We start from the raw sequence: 16,675 nt of genomic DNA, 5'->3' as shown, positions 1-16,675 counted from the left end.
AAGAATAGTGTCTGCAAATACTAGCTGATAGAATGAAAAAGGGAGAGAATGATCCAACATGGGAAGTGAGATACACAGCAGACCCATAGAATGGCAGATGTCCTCAACAGCACTCTGGCCTCAGAATCAGCCCTTAAGGCATGCGGATCCAGCCAAAAAGCCCATGAGAGTATTTCAGGCATGGAAAGCCAAGACACTCTGGGAAAAAAAAAAAAAAAAAAAAAAAAAAAAAAAAAAAAAAAACAAACACCTAAATGAAAGATCTCTGCAAGTGAGATCCCAGTGGAAAGAATGGGTCATCAAAGAAGGAGGTACCTTTCTCTGAAGGGAGGAGAGAACTTCCACTTTGACCATGGCCTTGTCTAAATACGATCAGAGTCGGTGAACTCAGGGGGCTTCCATAGCCTTGGCAGCTCATGACAAGAGCCTAGGTTGATTGCTGACGCCATAAACAAGAGTGCCAATTTGTTAAGTCAACAACAGGAGTCACTGTGCACTTACTCCTCATGTAGGATCTCTGTCCTTAGTGTGCTGTACATTGAGATTTACTGCTATAACTAGTGCTCAAACAGTATTTTTCACTTTATGTTTCTGTGGGAGCAAACTGTTGAAATCTTTACTTAATGTATGCTAAACTGATCTTCTGTATATAAAGAGAAATGAAAATGAATGTTGATGTGAATGGAAGGGGAGAGGGAGTGGGAAAGGGGAGGGTTGCGGGTGGGAGGGACGTTATGGGGGGGAAGCCATTGTAATCCATAAGCTGTACTTTGGAAATTTATATTCATTAAATAAAAGTTAAAAAAAATAGAAAAAAAGAGAATGTATAATAGAAGCCACAAGAATGTTAGTTCTTTTCACTTTTTACAAAATATACCTACAAAATTTCAATTTGACTAACTGAAATGGATTTTAAAATTGATACTTAATATTGTTATAATTAACAGAATTTTTATTTGAAAAATAAGGTAACAGTGAAATTTAGGCAAAATAAGGGAATTCAAGGCTAGGCTGGCAAAGAATTCTTACCAGGTCAGTGATGAAGAATCACAATCCCGTAAGGGATTCCATAGCACCAATGTCGTAAGAAACATACGAACACAACTAATATAAGGAGAATCAGAAGCCTTTATCAACAGATTTGCATGGAGTAGTAATCTCAGAAGCCCCATTCCACTGTGTTGCTATCAACAAAAAGCTTTAAAAACAGTAATAATTCCAACACAACTGAAGAGACAGATATCTACAAGAAGACAGCATTTTGCCATTGAAAATTCTGATCAGATTCAACAAACATTTAATTCTCAACAGAGAAAAGCCCTTGTTTAACAATTGAATATTTACTATAAGGCTCAACAAGCAATTTTTTAAGGTACAGGACTTACTGGCCAGAAAAGGAAAAGTCACACAACTCCTAAGCACTAAGTAACAGCATGTAAAATTAGGTAGAATATGGTGGCATGAAATGCAAAATGAGGATATGACAGTGTTCCACTCACAGAATAGAATACATTAACGTATTGATGATATGTCACCTGAGCTGAAGGGTTTTCATGTAATAAACTGCAAAGCATGTCTTCTCAGTCCAGATCGATGAGTCAACAGATTTCACTCGGAAATACCATCCTGTGATATTGTCCTATTTGCACATAGTGGTGAAATTCAATACAACTTTGTCCACCACAAATAATAGCCTGAAACAAATAGCAAGAGGTATTTAATGGTTTATATTCCTGGTTGGCAAGTAAAATGTATGTGTTGGAGGGTTTATGTTGGTGGTGTTTTTTTGTTTTGTTTTGTTTTTTTTTTGTTTGTTTGTTTTTTTTTTTTTTTGGTGTGTGTGTATGTGTGTGCATCTGGAGTGATGTTTGTCTTCATGAGAGATTGTGATTCCTTTATAAGAAAAGAAATTTCAGATTTAATGCATTGCTCCTTTCCAGTGAGATGCTAGTGTCAAAATTTTTGTAGTTGAAAAGAAAATAGTTCTGGGTAATGCCAATATGTGCTTAACTTTAAATTAAAAAGTATTTCACCCATAAAAGTTTAAAATACTGTGTAAGAAAATGGGTAGAGAGAATGTAAGTCTACTGCTACATATAGACGTCACTGGCTCATAAAAAGAAAGGTTATTAACAAGTTCTTCAGGTGTTTGAGTTGAAATGTGAATTGTAGGAGTTTTAAAGAAAATCACAGGCTGTATTTTCCAGAGCCCTTTAAAAAGGAAGAATAACTGGAGAAACTTACCCAGTTAGCAATATATTTTATATCACTTGAACTATTATCTCCTTGAGATATATCTCCTAGAGAAAATGTTTTTATTTCAAATGATGAGATTCTTCAATTTAAAAGAAAAAACTTTCAGGGAAAATTATCTTGAAGACATAAATGCTGATATGTTTCCACTGACACTTGGGCTTGCAAATAGATATCAGTAAGTATGGAATCATATCAAAAATTACCTGGAAGAGCTGAAGAAGATAGAACAGTGTGTTCCTTCTCTTTTAACATGATTTTATAACCAAGTGAAAAATCTGATCTGTGAATTTTCTACCTGCCTCTGGGAGAAGAGGAAGTGTTTGCAGGATGCAGACTGATTATACACTGAAGATCACTCAGACTGATCTGTCCCTAGATAAACTAGGCATTTCTGAAAAAGGAGAGGATCCTGTCATTCATAAAGAAAAAGAGGAAGAAGAAGAAAAACAATGCTGTAGTTTTCAATTTCTTGTGTTTGGGAACAATGTTTTCTTATTGTCAGGCACCAAGAAAAAGTATTGCAATTAATTCATTCCAAGATAAAATAAATAAATGCTAGGGCTCATTATAAACCAAGCCTCAGAATCAAGTTTTATGCATAAAAAAGAAACACAAGTTACTGATTAAAAGTGTAAATTTAACTCTTAATTTTTGGTTCAAAAATAACACGTTTTGATGTACATTTTTCCTAAAAATATCAAATAATCAGCTCCTTCAACTTTAAGTCATATTGTTTTAGACTTTTATTATTAAGCAAACGATGCAGCCAATATTGTTACCTAGGTACAATTTTGTTGAGCAAGTCTAATTGATTATATAGGTAATGTTATGAATGTATGTAAGTAAATATCAGATTTAATGTTTATTTGTTGAATAGAAGATCCTTGATAACTCTATTCAACCTACTGTGCTGTGGAAAACTAGGAACACATTCCTTCTACAAAACCATGTTTTGATATAGTTAAAAATAACCTACTACATATTTTCAGGGAAAATAGAGGAAAGCAGCTCAAATGTTCCTATCATAAAGTAAGGACAAAGAAAAAATACATTAACTACCATGAGTTGCTAAGTGTACTTGTAGATATCACATGGTACCCAATAAATATATAAAATGATTATGTTAGTAAAAAGTTTTGAAAGTTTAAGAAGATAGAAATGTTAACTAACCTGTTCTGATTTTCATACACCTAATACATGCATACTGTATTCCATAAATAAGCACAATTAAAAAAGGAAGATCCATGAACAGAATATATTTTAGTGGCATCAGTTTTGGATTTTGTCATTACTTGAATTTTTTCAAGAGTTGATATGTAATTGATAAATCCCAAAATTCTTCAGATTGCCTAAGATAACAAAAAAATTTTATAGCTACATTGTAGACTTTAATAAATGAAAATTTTTGGTAAAGCAAAACTCATGGGAGTTGCTGTTATTTAACTTCATCTAATTATTTGAGAATCAAAGGGCCAGAAACCTTTTTTTTTAATTTTTTTTATTATTTAATAAATGTGAATTTACAAACTGCAATTTTTGTATTGTTGTGCCTTCCCCCCCCACCTCCCTCCCTTCTGAGGCCCTCCTCTCCCCCACTCCCTCTCCCATCCCGCCCTTCATTGAGTTTCATTTTCAATTACCTTCATATACAGAAGATCACCTTAGTATACACTAAGCAAGGATTTCCACAGGATGCCCTCACACAACCTCACAAAGTATAGAGTATTGTAAACCTTAAATTGTTTTTTTATTCCCCAAAAGCCAACAAACAGCTGGAGGCCAAAGTGAACTTTGTGCAAGTGACAAGAGAACAACTACTTGAGACGTTACCACAGCTTCCAAGGGTTCTCATGATCAGAAAGCGGGAATAGGAGGTCAAAGCTCTGGGCCAGCGCTGTTGTGCAGTTAGGTAAACCACAATCTGCAGTGCTAGCATCCCATATGAGTACCAGTTGGAGTCCCAACTGCTACACTTCTGATTCAGCTCCCACTGTTGTGCCTGGGAAAGCAGTGGAATATGACCCAAGTGCTGGGCCACTGCACCCATGCTGAAGACCCTGAAGAAGCTCCTGGTTCTTGGATACAATTTTGCCCAGCTCTGAATATTGTGTCAATTTAGAGAGAGAACCAGTAGATGAAACATATCACTCTCTGTCTCTTTCTCTCTTTCTCTTTCTCTCTGTAACTCTGCCTTTCAAATAAATAAATCCATCTTTAAAAAGAGAAGCCAAATCTGGGAGTCAAACTCAGGCTTTCTGATTTTGAACACAAGCATCTGAACTAGACTTTAGACCGAAAGCTCTCCTTGAAAGTTACTATTTTCAGTAAGAGACATAAGGATAGAACAGTTCAAAAAGGTATAATAAATCATACACATAAAATTAAACAAAAGGAATATGCAATTGAAAATGTGAGAAATATGGTTTTTGTGGTATTTAAGGGAAAATTGTCTTATTTTATGATGTTGAGTCAGACAACCAACTTCTGAGGCCTGTCTATTTATAGATATTTCCTAAAAATTTTAGTTTAATTTATTTTAATGTGTATGACTTTCCAATTCTTGCCTTTGAGTACAGATGTTTTTGCTTATAAAACCATATCTAAAAATCAATTCCTCTACATTTTACTTCTGTACAGTAACATCAGGAGTACTTGGAGTACTTTGTAAGATTTTTGGTGATTTGCTATGGTCTTAATCCATCATACCCTCCAAAAAAAGCATTTATTAAAAAAAAAAAAAAACTAAACCCAACTATAACAGGCTTACAAGTGGCATCATTTAAGAAGTGATTGACTTATGAAGATGTAAATCACATGAATGGGAATAATTTTTGTATAAATGAGGGCCAAGGGAGATTGTCCATTCTGCTACACTTGGATTTTAGAGAACAGTTCCCCATCAGATATCACGTCTGCAGGTTCCTTGATCTTGGGCTTCCCAGCATCCATAACTGTGATAAATAAATTATACTATTTATAAATGACCCAGTTTAAGGTATTTTGTTAGGATAACTTCAACAGTCTAAGAAGCTACAAGGCTTTTCTACTTCTGTCCTTTCCAGAAAACATTATCAAGTTTTATTTATGTGGAGTGAATAGCTTAGTTGGTAAGGATTGGCAGTCTATGTTTATTGAAGGTCAAACGAGAGGTTAGGTTATACACATGAAAATATTCCTTGTTATATAGCCTGATGGCAATCACTCTCAGGGACATATTGTAGGACTTTTTAAGTAGGGAAAGTGCAGGTTCAGTAGAACAAGGGGTAGAAGCTTTGGCTATGAGAATTGCAGTTAGCCTGTTAGTTTCATTAAATTAAATTTTATTTTTTAAGATCAATTTACTTATCTGAAGGTAAGAGTTACAGAGAGAGGGAGAGAGAGAGAAAGTGATAGAATCTTCTGTTACTGGTTCACCCCCTAAATGGTCAGGCTAAAACCAGGAACCTGGAACTCCATCCAGGCCTCCCATATGGATGCTAGGGGCCAAGCACTAGAGCCATCATATGCTGTTTTCTTACATGCATTAGCAGAGAGCTGGATTAGAAGTGTAGCACCTGGAACTCAAAATGGCACTCATATGGGATTCCAGCATCATGAGAAGTGGCTTGACCTACTGTGCCACAACACCATCCCTTAATTTTAATCATGTAATTTTTCTTAAAAATGTATTTATTTATTTGAAAATCAGAGCTATAGAGGAGGGTGGAGGAGAGAGAGAGAGAGAGAGAGAGAGAGAGAGAGAGAGAGAGAATCTTCTATCGGCTGATTTATACACCAGACGGCCAAATGGGCAGGGCTAGGCCAGGATGAAGCCAGAAGCCACAAGCTTCATCTGCATTTCCCATGTGGGTGGCAGGGCCCAATCACTTGGGCCATCTTCTGCTACTTTTTCCAGGCTATACCAGGAAACAGGATTGAAAGATGAGCGGCGAGGTCTCAAACAGGTACCCATGCAGGATGCCAGCATCACAAGCAACAGTTTAACCCACTTATGCCACAACACCAGCCCCAAATCATGCAACATTTCTAAAAATTGTAGTGTTTACTGAGTTACACATTTGATTTTAGACTTATAAACCCTATTTGGAAGTATTAAAATTAGAGGAAAAATTGAGCCCATTTTTGTTAGGTTAACTATTGGTTACTATGAAGTGCCGTGCATTATAAAACACTGGACATTGTTAAAATGTACTTGCAGAAGGGGAATTTTAGTATGCCATATATAGATTGTAAGTTCAGAATGTATTTTACAACTTTTGGTGAGGGGTTTGCTTTTAAGGTTTAGAACCTTTTGATTACAGTAGAGGTGTAATCTTCCATCAGTTTTATATTTTCAGAAAATTATCTTCAAGTTCTTAGAGAGATCTGGGTCCAGAAAAAGAAATATCCGTATTTATGAGTATATTTATATCTGTATGTGTGTATATATGTATGTATTGACTTACTGTGGGAATTGCTTCACCTGGTTATGGGAGCATGGGATTTCTAAGAGTTGCCATCTGTAGGTCTGAGAAGCAGGAACTCTGATGGTGTGATTTAGAGTACAAACTCCTGAGAACCAAGGAGCAAATGGTGTGACTCTATCTGAGAACTGATGGAGCAGAAGGAAAGCAGATATAAAGCACCCCACCACTTATCAGTTCCTTGCCTGCATGACTGACAATAGATCTCAACCATGCTCCATAGAGAAACTTCCCAACCCTCTGCAATATTTCCCAATGAGCTCAATCTTGCCTCATCAGTTAGCCCACGCCTGCCAAAGAAGCCCATGCAAACCAGCTCAGCCCTGCCTAATAGCCAGCCACTCATGACACTCAGCTACCTTATCAATATAAACCTCAGTCTGTAAGAGAACAGAGTTCTCTACCACCCACACTACCCTCACAAAGTAGGGTGTCCCTTTTTAGGTTTCTTTTAATAAACCTATTCTGACTGTTTAGTTCACAGTCTGTCTCCTCTTTGTCTTGTTCCTTTGTTCTAACAGGTGGTGCTGAACCCAGAATGGGTTCAAGAGACCAGTCCCCTTGCCCAAAATGGTCCTCCCAAAAGTTCATATGGCTTGTAGGCAGTCATTGCAGAAGCTGCTCATGAAAGAGCTTGCTAATTTCCCTCCACCTGGTCAGACTTTACACCAACCTACCCTATGCCAAAAGAACCAATATCTTCTGAGAGAAGGCATGGCTCTCTCCCGAGTCCCACATCTTGCTTTCCTCTCTGTGGTGAGCTGCAGGTAAGGACCACAAGTTGACCATGACTGCCCAGCTCTCATGGTGCCCCCAGCCATGCTTTCCTAGTTTGGCTGAACTCTCACTCCAAATTTCTTTCCCCCTCTTCCCTCTTTCTAATTTTGTCTCTTCTTCCCCAAGCAACACAATTAACTGTGAGCTTATTTGCTCATCTTTCTGCTCTCACACGAATTCCAGCTTGAAACCTCTTGTTGGATCTCCCAACCACATGCACACTGGACTTGATCTCCAAATTAGCGAATTGGTAAGAAATTGGCTTCTGTCTCCTCAAGGCACCTTGTGTAGACTCTAGCCACTGCTCCCCTTCCCCAGGAGGATCTAATATAGCAGTCATTCCCCCTCCTCAGACGGAACAAAGGAAGACCTTCAGAAGGTCTTGGGGGAACAACCACTCACCATGGACTAGGGATATCTGTCATGATTCTTGCGAGAAGATTCCAGTCGCCACTGACTACACTCTGGCATGAGGTGAAGGCCCCATCTAGTCTTACTTTTCCCATACCATGGGTTCTGAAATTTCTTTTATTCCTCCCAACTTGCTCTTGTCTTATCTTCTAAAAAACCCATCAGACTTGGACTTGAAAATGGAACAGCCCGACTGGAAATATCAAAGTCCAAAGAATTTGGAACTTTGATATTTTTTGAATGCCTACCAAGGATGCCAAGGAGGTATGGGAGTGGAAGAGAGTGGGGGTTGTCACCCATGCACCCACTGGAGCCTGAGGCCTAAAGCCTAGGGAAAAGCATAGAGCCTGGTGCAAGGTGTAAAGCTCATGGTAAGACATAGAGCCCATGGAAAAGCATAGAGCCCATGGTAACGCATAAAGCCCATGATAAGGTATACAGCCTGTGGAAAGGCACAGAGCTCATGGTGAGGCATAGAACCCATGGAAAGGTATAGATCCCATGGTAAGGAAGAAGGCCTGTGGGAAGCGTAAAGCCTGTGGGAGAATGAGGAGACTAGTACCAGGACTTAAAGATGAAGCAGAATGGAACCACAACCCATGGTAGAGGTCATTATGGATGAATGGGAGCACATTTGGAATGCTACTTAACAGCATACACATGAGTTACACGTCAGGCCCTAGGCAGACACTAAGACACTGCTCAGGCCATCCCAAGGCCTGCCCTGTTCTGGAATGGACCTAACAACTCAGAGACCAAGGGCTTCAGGCTCAAGACCACATGATTCTTTGTCTGTGGCTATGGACAAAACTAGCTAAAAGTGGGTCAACTATGATAAGCTTTGGGAAATTACCCAGTGACCTGTTCAAGGTCTCTTGTGTTTTCATATGAACTTTAGCATCCTTTTTCTGGATCTGTGAAGAATATCATTGGTCTATTGATTGGGATCACACTGATACTGTAAATTGCTTTTGGTAGTATGGGCATTCTGATGACTGACTCTTCCAATCCATGAACATGGAAGATTTTTACACTATTTAATGTCTTATTCTATTTCTTTATTTATTATTTTGCAATTTTCACTGTAAAGTTCTTTGACATCCTTGGTTAAATTTATTCTAAGGTATTTAATTTTTGTAGCTATTGTGAATGAGATTGATCTTTAAAGGTCTTTCTCAGCCATGATATTGTTTGTGTATGCAAAGGCTATTGATTTTTCCTTCTTGAGTTTGTATCCTGCCACTTCACAAAACTCATTTATGAGTTCCAATAGTCTCTCAGTAGTCTTTTTAATCCCCTACATATAGTATCATGTTACTGCATATAGATATAGTTTGAGTTCTTGCCTTTTTTTTGATTCATTTTTCTTGCCTAATGGCCCTAGCTAAAACTTCCAGAACTATATTAAATAGTAATGGTCAGAGTGGCATCCATGTCAGGTTTTGGATCTTAAGGGGATGTTCCCAGTTTTCCCCCATTCAATAAGATGCTGGCCATGAATTTGTCAAAGATTGCCTTGATTGTGTTGAGGAATGTTCCTTCTATATCCAATTTGCTTAAGGTGTTCATGATGAGAGCATGTTGTATTTTATCAAATGTCCTTTCTGCATTGATTGAAATAATTATATGTTTTTATTCTTCCGTTTGTTAAAGTGATGTATCACATTGAGTGATTTGCCCATGTTGAACCATTCCTGCATATCAGGGATAAATCTCTCTTGATCTGGGTGAATGATGTTTCTGATGTGCTATTGGATTTGATTACTTAATATTTTGTTGAGGATTTTTGCATCCATATTCATCAGGGATATTGGTCTATAGTTCTCTCTCTCTGTTGTTCCTTTTTCTGGTTTAGGAACTATGGTGATGCAGGTTTAATAGAAGGAGTTTAGGAGGAGTTCTCCCTTTGAATTTTTTTGAATAGCTTGAGAAGAATTGGAGTTAGTTCTTTAAATGTTTGGTAGAATTCAGCAGTGAAGTCATGCATTCCTGGGTATTCTTTGTTAGGAGGGTCTTTATTATTGATTTGATTTTAATTTTGGTTATTGGTATAAACAGTTTTCTATGTATTCAGCACTGAAATTTTGTAGATTTTATCTGTCAAGGAATCTGCTTCTTCCAATTTTCCCAGTTTGTTGGCATATAGCTCTTTGTAATAATTCCTGATGATTCTCTTTTTTTCTCTGGTACCTGTTGTTATATTTTCCTTTTCATCTCTGATTTTATTGATTTGAACCTTCTCGCACTTTCTTTTTGATTAGTTTGTCCAATGGTGTGTCTATTTTGCTTATTTTAAAGAAAAACAACTCTTCATTTCACTAATATTTTGTACAGTTTTCTGGGTTGACATTTTTTTTTCTTTTAAGACTTGGATTATCTCTATCCACTCCCTGCTAGCATGCAGTATATCTGATCAGAAGTCAGCTGTGAATCTAATTAGAAATCCTCTGAAAGAAATCCAGCATTTCTTTCTTGCACATTTTTTTAAACTTTTATTTAATAAATATAAATGTCCAAATTACAGCTTTTGGATTACAATGGCTTTTTCTCTCCCATAACTCCCTCTCACCTGAAAAACTCCCATCTCCTGCTCCCTCTCCCATTCCATTTGCATTGATTCATTTTCAATTATTTTTATATACAGAAGATGAAATTAGTATAAATTAAGTAAAGATTTCAACAGTTTGCACCCACACAGAAACACAAAGTATAAAATACTGTTTCAGTACTAGTTGTAGCAGTAATTTGCATTGTACAACACATTAAGTGACTCCTGTTGTTGACTTAATCATTTGACACTCTTGTTTATGGCATCAGCAACCACCCTAGGCTCTTGTCATGAGCTGCCAAGGCTATGGAAGCATTTTGAGTTCGTGACTCCGAACTTATTTAGGAAAGGTCATAGTCAAAGTGGAAGTTCTCTCCTCCCTTCAGAGAAAGGTACCTCCTCCTTTGATGGCCCATTCTTTCCACTGGGATCTCACTCGAGGAGATCTTTCATTTAGGTCTTTTTTTTGCCAGAGTGTCTTGGCTTTCCATGTCTGAAATATTCTCATGGGCTCTTCAGCTGGATCCAAATGCCTTAAGGGCTAATTCTGAGACCAGAGTGTTGTTTAGGGCATCTGCCATTCTATGAGTCTGCTGTGTATCCACTTCCCATGTTAGATCGTTCTCTCCTTCTTAATTCTATCAGATAGTATTAGCAGACACTAGTCTTGTTTATGTGATCTCTTTGACTCCTAGATCTATCATTATGATGAATTGTGAACTAAAATTGATCACTTGGACTAGTGAGATGGCATTGGTACATGCCACTTTGATGGAACTGAATTGGAATCCCCTGGCACATTTCCAACTCTACCATTTGGGACAAGTCCAATTGAGCATGTCCTAAATTGTTTATCTCCTACCTCTCTTATTCCCTCTCTTATATTTAACAGAGATCACTTTTCAGTTAAATTTAAACACCTAAGAATAATTGTGTGTTAATTACAGAGTTCAATCAATAGTACTAAGTAGGACAAAAAAATACTAAAAGGGATAAAGTATTAAGTTGTTCATCAAGAGTCAGGACAAGGGCTGATCAAGTCACTGTTTCTCATAGTGTCCCTTTTATTTCAACAGGTTTCCTTTTTGGTGCTCAGTCAGTTGACACCAATCAGGGAGAACATATGATATTTCTCCCATTGGGACTGGCTTATTTCGCTCAGCATGATGTTTTCCAGATTCCTTCATTTTGTTGCAAATGACCAGATTTCATTGTTTTTTACTGCTGTATAGTATTCTATAGAGTAGATGTCCCATAATTTCTTTATCTAGTCTACTATTGATGGGCATTTAGGTTGATTCCAGGCCTCTAAATAGGCCTTCTATTCTATTTTCTCTTTCTATGCCTTCGGGAACTCTCATTTTCATATGTTGGGTTGATAGTATACCATAAAACTTCAACATTTTTCTTTTATTTGTTTGTCAGGTAGAGTTATAGACAGTGAGAGAAAAACAGAGAGAAAGGTCATCCTTCCATTCGTTCACTCCCCAAATGGCTGCCACTGCCAGCGCTGCACTGATCTGAAGCCAGGAGGCAGGTGCTTCCTCCTGGTACGGGTGCAGGGGCCCATGCACTTGGGCCATCCTCCACTGCCCTCCCTGGCCATAGCAGAGAGCTGGACTGGAAGAGGAGCAGCAGGGACTAGAACCTGGCACCCATATGGAATGCTTACACTGCAGGCAAAGGATTAAAAGTGAGCCATTGCACTGGACCCCCAGTATTGTTTTTAAGTTTTCTATTTTCTTCTTCTCTCACTCTTTCTTTTCTTTTCTTTTTTTTTTTTTTTTTTTTGGTCTGACTCTAAAATTTTCAAAGATTTGTCTTCCAGTTTGGATATTCTTTTTTCTGCCTCACCAAGTCTGTTGATAAAGCTTTACACTGTATTTTTCACTTGATCTATTGAATTCTTCATTTCTAATATTTCATGTTGATTTCTCTTTAAAATCTCATAATTTCATGGCAAAAAACTTCATTCATGTCATGTATGGTTTTCTTTATTTTGTGGATTTGCTTCTGATTGCTTTTGAGTAAACATATGATTAATTTTTGAATTCTGTTTCTGGCATTTCCTCAATCTTTTCATCTTCACATTCTAATATTGAATTGCTGTTGTGTTCCTTTGAGGGGAATATAGTTATGGTGTCTTCTTTATTTTTGTTTCTTGAATTACTGTGTTTGTTTTTATGTATTTGTGGAGTTGATTTTGATTTTTTTCCTCTGATTGCTTTTATCTTTGATCTATGCCTCTGTGGCTCTGTGAAATGCCTTGACTTTCAGTGAATATCAAGAAATGTGGGGGGTGTGTGCTCCAGGGTATGGCAAGGGTAATACCCAAGTTGGGCATCGTAGATCTCAATGCCCAGGTGTTAGCCCCCAGTGTGTTATGTGCCACCATATGAACCACACAAATGATCTGCACAGTCATCACTCTGAACACACTTCCTGCTACAATGACCTACTCTAGGCAACCAAGGAGTTCCAATCCCACCCAGTGACACCTCAGAAACTCTGCTACAGCCTCCATCTTTGTGTGTAACTACCGAGTCCCTACAGTATCAGCACACAAGGCTCCCTAAGTTGCTCTGTGCAGTGGTTTCTCTCTGCCTGTCAGGCTGTCCAGTCAACAGATAGGCAGATGACTCCCGAGACAGCTCCACTCAAGCGTCTTGACCCTGGGAGGCAGCAGGCGCTTCATCATACTACGTGGTTGTCCAGCCACCACCCAGCCAGTGTCAAGGTCAGTGGACACTGCATATTCTTCTCTCTACTAGAATCTCTGGAACACACTGGCCACTGGCTGAGAGACACTTGATTGTTGTTGCTCTTTCCTACCACTGTATTCAGTACTGCAGAAAAGATAGCATCCAGTCTCAGCCAGTTGCTGTGTGCATGTATAAAGTCCTCCACTCCAACCCAAAGCCAAAATGCACCTGCCCTTTCTCAAAAGGGTAGGAGGCACATTTTTGGGGAAGTTAAGGTGGGATAAATGTGCCCCCTCTAATTTCACTGGCTCCAAAGGCAACTGCTAGCAACCACTAGCCCCCACGTCTCTAGTCCATGCTCATGCCATGCTCTCCCACAGGCTATATTACCACAGGTTGCTGAAATCTGGTCCCAAGCTGCCTCCTGCTCTGACTCTTAGCTGTTGCAGTTTTACATTGTGTTCATGTTCGTGCTGCATGTCCACAACCTCCACACAGGCCCACTGTGTTCCTCTTCCTCTTGTGTCCAGTGTAGTTTTTTTTTTTCTCCAATTCTCCCCTGGAAATGTACTTCCTACATTTTTTAAACTGTTTATGCTTACCCTAGTGCATTATGTCATTCCGTAATCCTCCATGTTGGAATCCTCCACTGATAGGTAAATCTTTATTGCTTCAATTTCATTCCTAGAGAATATTTTAGGTAGTCATAATAATCAACACACATTTTTCTTAGTAATTACATTTAAATTTAAATAAATAAGCAATAAAATGAATATTTCAGCCATCAGGCATTGGAATAAATTCTTCCCTGACTACTTCTGGGAAAGAGGGCTTAAAATCAAGATTCTGGAATAGAAAGATGGAGAGTAATCAATAAGTCATTGCAATATATCAACAATCAATTTGCATCTGCATCATATGCTGTATTATTATTAAACCAATCGCAAAAGCAACCCCTGCAGCCATACCCACAGCTCATGCTGTGTCCCATTAGCTTTGCTCTAGTCTGATCTAGATACCAGTTTAAATGAATTTCACTGGAATGCAAATAAAAGAAACTGAAAAGCAAGAACCGTGTGATTGTTTCCAGTGTTTAATCACTATTAAATGTAAATGTTGGAAAAATAAATTTAAATAAAATATTTTATACATTGTTGCGATTAAATCGTAATTTTCTAACGTATTCCTCCAAAATTTGTAGCTTAGTAATATTCAAAAAATTAAAGGTATTCCTAACAGAACCATATCTATGTCATCCTTCAGTAAAATGTGCAATATGTTAAAGTATCTTTGATATGGTTTGCTTTAATTGCTCTTCCTTTTGTCATCGTGTTAGATACAGAAGTGGAGATGTAGCACTTTGAGATCTCCCTTAAGCACATATTGTCAAAGGACAGATCCAATTCCGGTTAGAAAATGTGTGTCACCTCAGATTCCACTTTTCTAAATGTCAAGAACTGAAAGCCCATATTAAAGTCACTATAGATTTGCTCTTAGGGACTTTTATTCCCTTTTATGTGCCAACACCAGAATACTTTTATGCATAATCTACTCTATTACTTTACTCTTGTTTTATATATATTTAAACATTCTTGGAAACTTTCCCCTGGTAATTAAAGTTTTATGTATCTAGAGAAACATGGCAAACAAGTAGTGAAAAACGAAGTCACAGATTCAGGGGATGGCATTGTGGTGCAGTAGGTTAAGTTGCCACTTTATTCTAGACTCCCATATTGGGTTGCCATTTGGAGTGCTAGTTCAAGTCCCAGGTTCTCACTTCAAACTCAACTCTTTGCTAATGTGCCTAGGAAAGCAACAGATGATGACCTAACTGCTTGTGCTCCATTCACACAAGTAAGAAACACAGATGGAGTGCCTGTCTCATGGTTTCAGCCCTGCCCAGCCCCAATTAGTGCAGCCATTTGGGCAGTGAATCACTGTATTGACAATCTGCTTCTTTCTGTGTTTCTCCCTCCTTCTTTCACTCTCTGTTGTTTTACCTTTTAAATAAACAAACAAGTGAATAAATAAATTTTTATTTTAAAAAGTCATAATTAGGGGTGGGCATTTGGCACAGTAGTTAAATTGCTTCTTAGGATATGAACATCCCTTAACGTTATTACCTAAGTTCAGTGTTATCTCTCCCACTTTAGATCTGGTTTCCCGCTAATGCATATACTGGGAGTCAACCATTGGTGGCTCAAGTACTTGGATTCCTGCCAACCACATCGGAGACATGGTAGGAATTCCTGACTCCAGCTTCACCCTGGCCAAGCCTCAGCTGATATCTGCACTTAGGAAGTGAGCTAGCGAATGTAAGATCTCTCTCTCTCTCTCCTGCTTTTCAAATAATATGAAAATTAAAAACAAAGAAGTTACGAATTTTAATCATTTCCACAGAAATTTGTCGCAACATAATTGAAATGTTTGTTGATATACTGATAGTTACCTGTATCAGCTCTTAGTATTAAGGCCGCTAGTTAGATAAAAGCCTGTGTGTGCAAAAAAGAAGAAAATGAGAAGCTTTAAAGAAAATAAATTTGTGTGCAATGGAACAAGAAAATAAGTTTTGAAAGAAAACAAAATCCAGCTTCCTCTCTGTTTAACCTAGTCCTAAGTATTCTTGCCTGTCTTTATTGTAAAGAATTCACAGATTTCAGGGAATGATGCAGCTGGCCTGACAAGGTTATAATCACTAGTCTGAAGGAGTCATTTTCATTTCTTTTTTTTTTAATTTTATCTAATAAATATAAATTTCAAAAGTACAACTTTTAGATTACAGTGGCTTTTCTCTCCCATAACCTCCCTCCCACCCTAAACCACCCCACTTCCCACTCCCTCCCCCATCCCATTCTTCGTCAAGATTAATTTTCAATTATCTTTATATACAGAAGATCAACTTTGTATAGACTAAGTAAAGATTTCAACAATTTGCCCTTCCACAGATACACAAAGTATAAAGTACTGTTTGAGTACCAATTTTACTGTTAATTCACAAAGTGCAACAAATTAAGAACAGAGATCTTACATGGGGAGTAAGTTCACAGTGACTCCTGTTGTTGATTTAACAATTGACACTCTTATTTATGATGTCAGTAATCACCTGAGGCTCTTGTCATGAGTTGCCAAGGCTATGGAAGCTTTTTGAGTTCGCAAACTCCGACTTTATTTATACAAGGCCATAATCTAAGTGCTAGTTCTCTCCTCCCTTCAGAGAAAGTACCTCCTTCTTTGATGGCCCATTCTTTCCACTGGGATCTCATTCACAGAGATCTTTCATTTAGGTCATTTTTTTTTTTTTTTGCCACAATGTCTTGGATTTCAATGCTTAAGAAACTCTCAAGGGCTTTTTAGCTAGATTCAAATGCCTTAAGGGCTGATTCTGAGGCCAAAGTGCTGTTTAGGGGATCTGCCATTCTATGAGTCTGCTGTGTATCCTGCTTCCCCATGTTGGATCGTTCTCTCCTTTTTAATTCTATCAATTTTATTAGCAGACACTAATCTTGCTTATGTGATCC

At 37.9% G+C, this 16,675-nt stretch overlaps 1 long non-coding RNA gene across 1 annotated transcript; it reads right to left on the bottom strand.

Moving 5' to 3' along the window:
- Positions 1 to 1,280: 1,280 nt before the first annotated feature.
- LOC103349079 (uncharacterized) lies at positions 1,281 to 16,208 on the bottom strand. Its single transcript, XR_007920938.2, has 4 exons — positions 16,186 to 16,208; positions 15,607 to 15,649; positions 13,760 to 13,841; positions 1,281 to 1,694 (listed from the first exon to the last, which is right to left on the bottom strand). It is a non-coding gene; the product is annotated as an uncharacterized lncRNA (long non-coding RNA).
- Between the last annotated feature and the right edge of the window lie 467 nt (positions 16,209 to 16,675).

The sequence above is a fragment of the Oryctolagus cuniculus genome, chromosome 9, assembly GCF_964237555.1.
Source record: "Oryctolagus cuniculus chromosome 9, mOryCun1.1, whole genome shotgun sequence".
Classification (NCBI taxonomy): Eukaryota; Metazoa; Chordata; class Mammalia; order Lagomorpha; family Leporidae; genus Oryctolagus; species Oryctolagus cuniculus.
The sequence above is the reverse complement of the archived record's forward strand: the minus strand, read 5'-3'. Positions and strand labels throughout refer to the sequence as shown.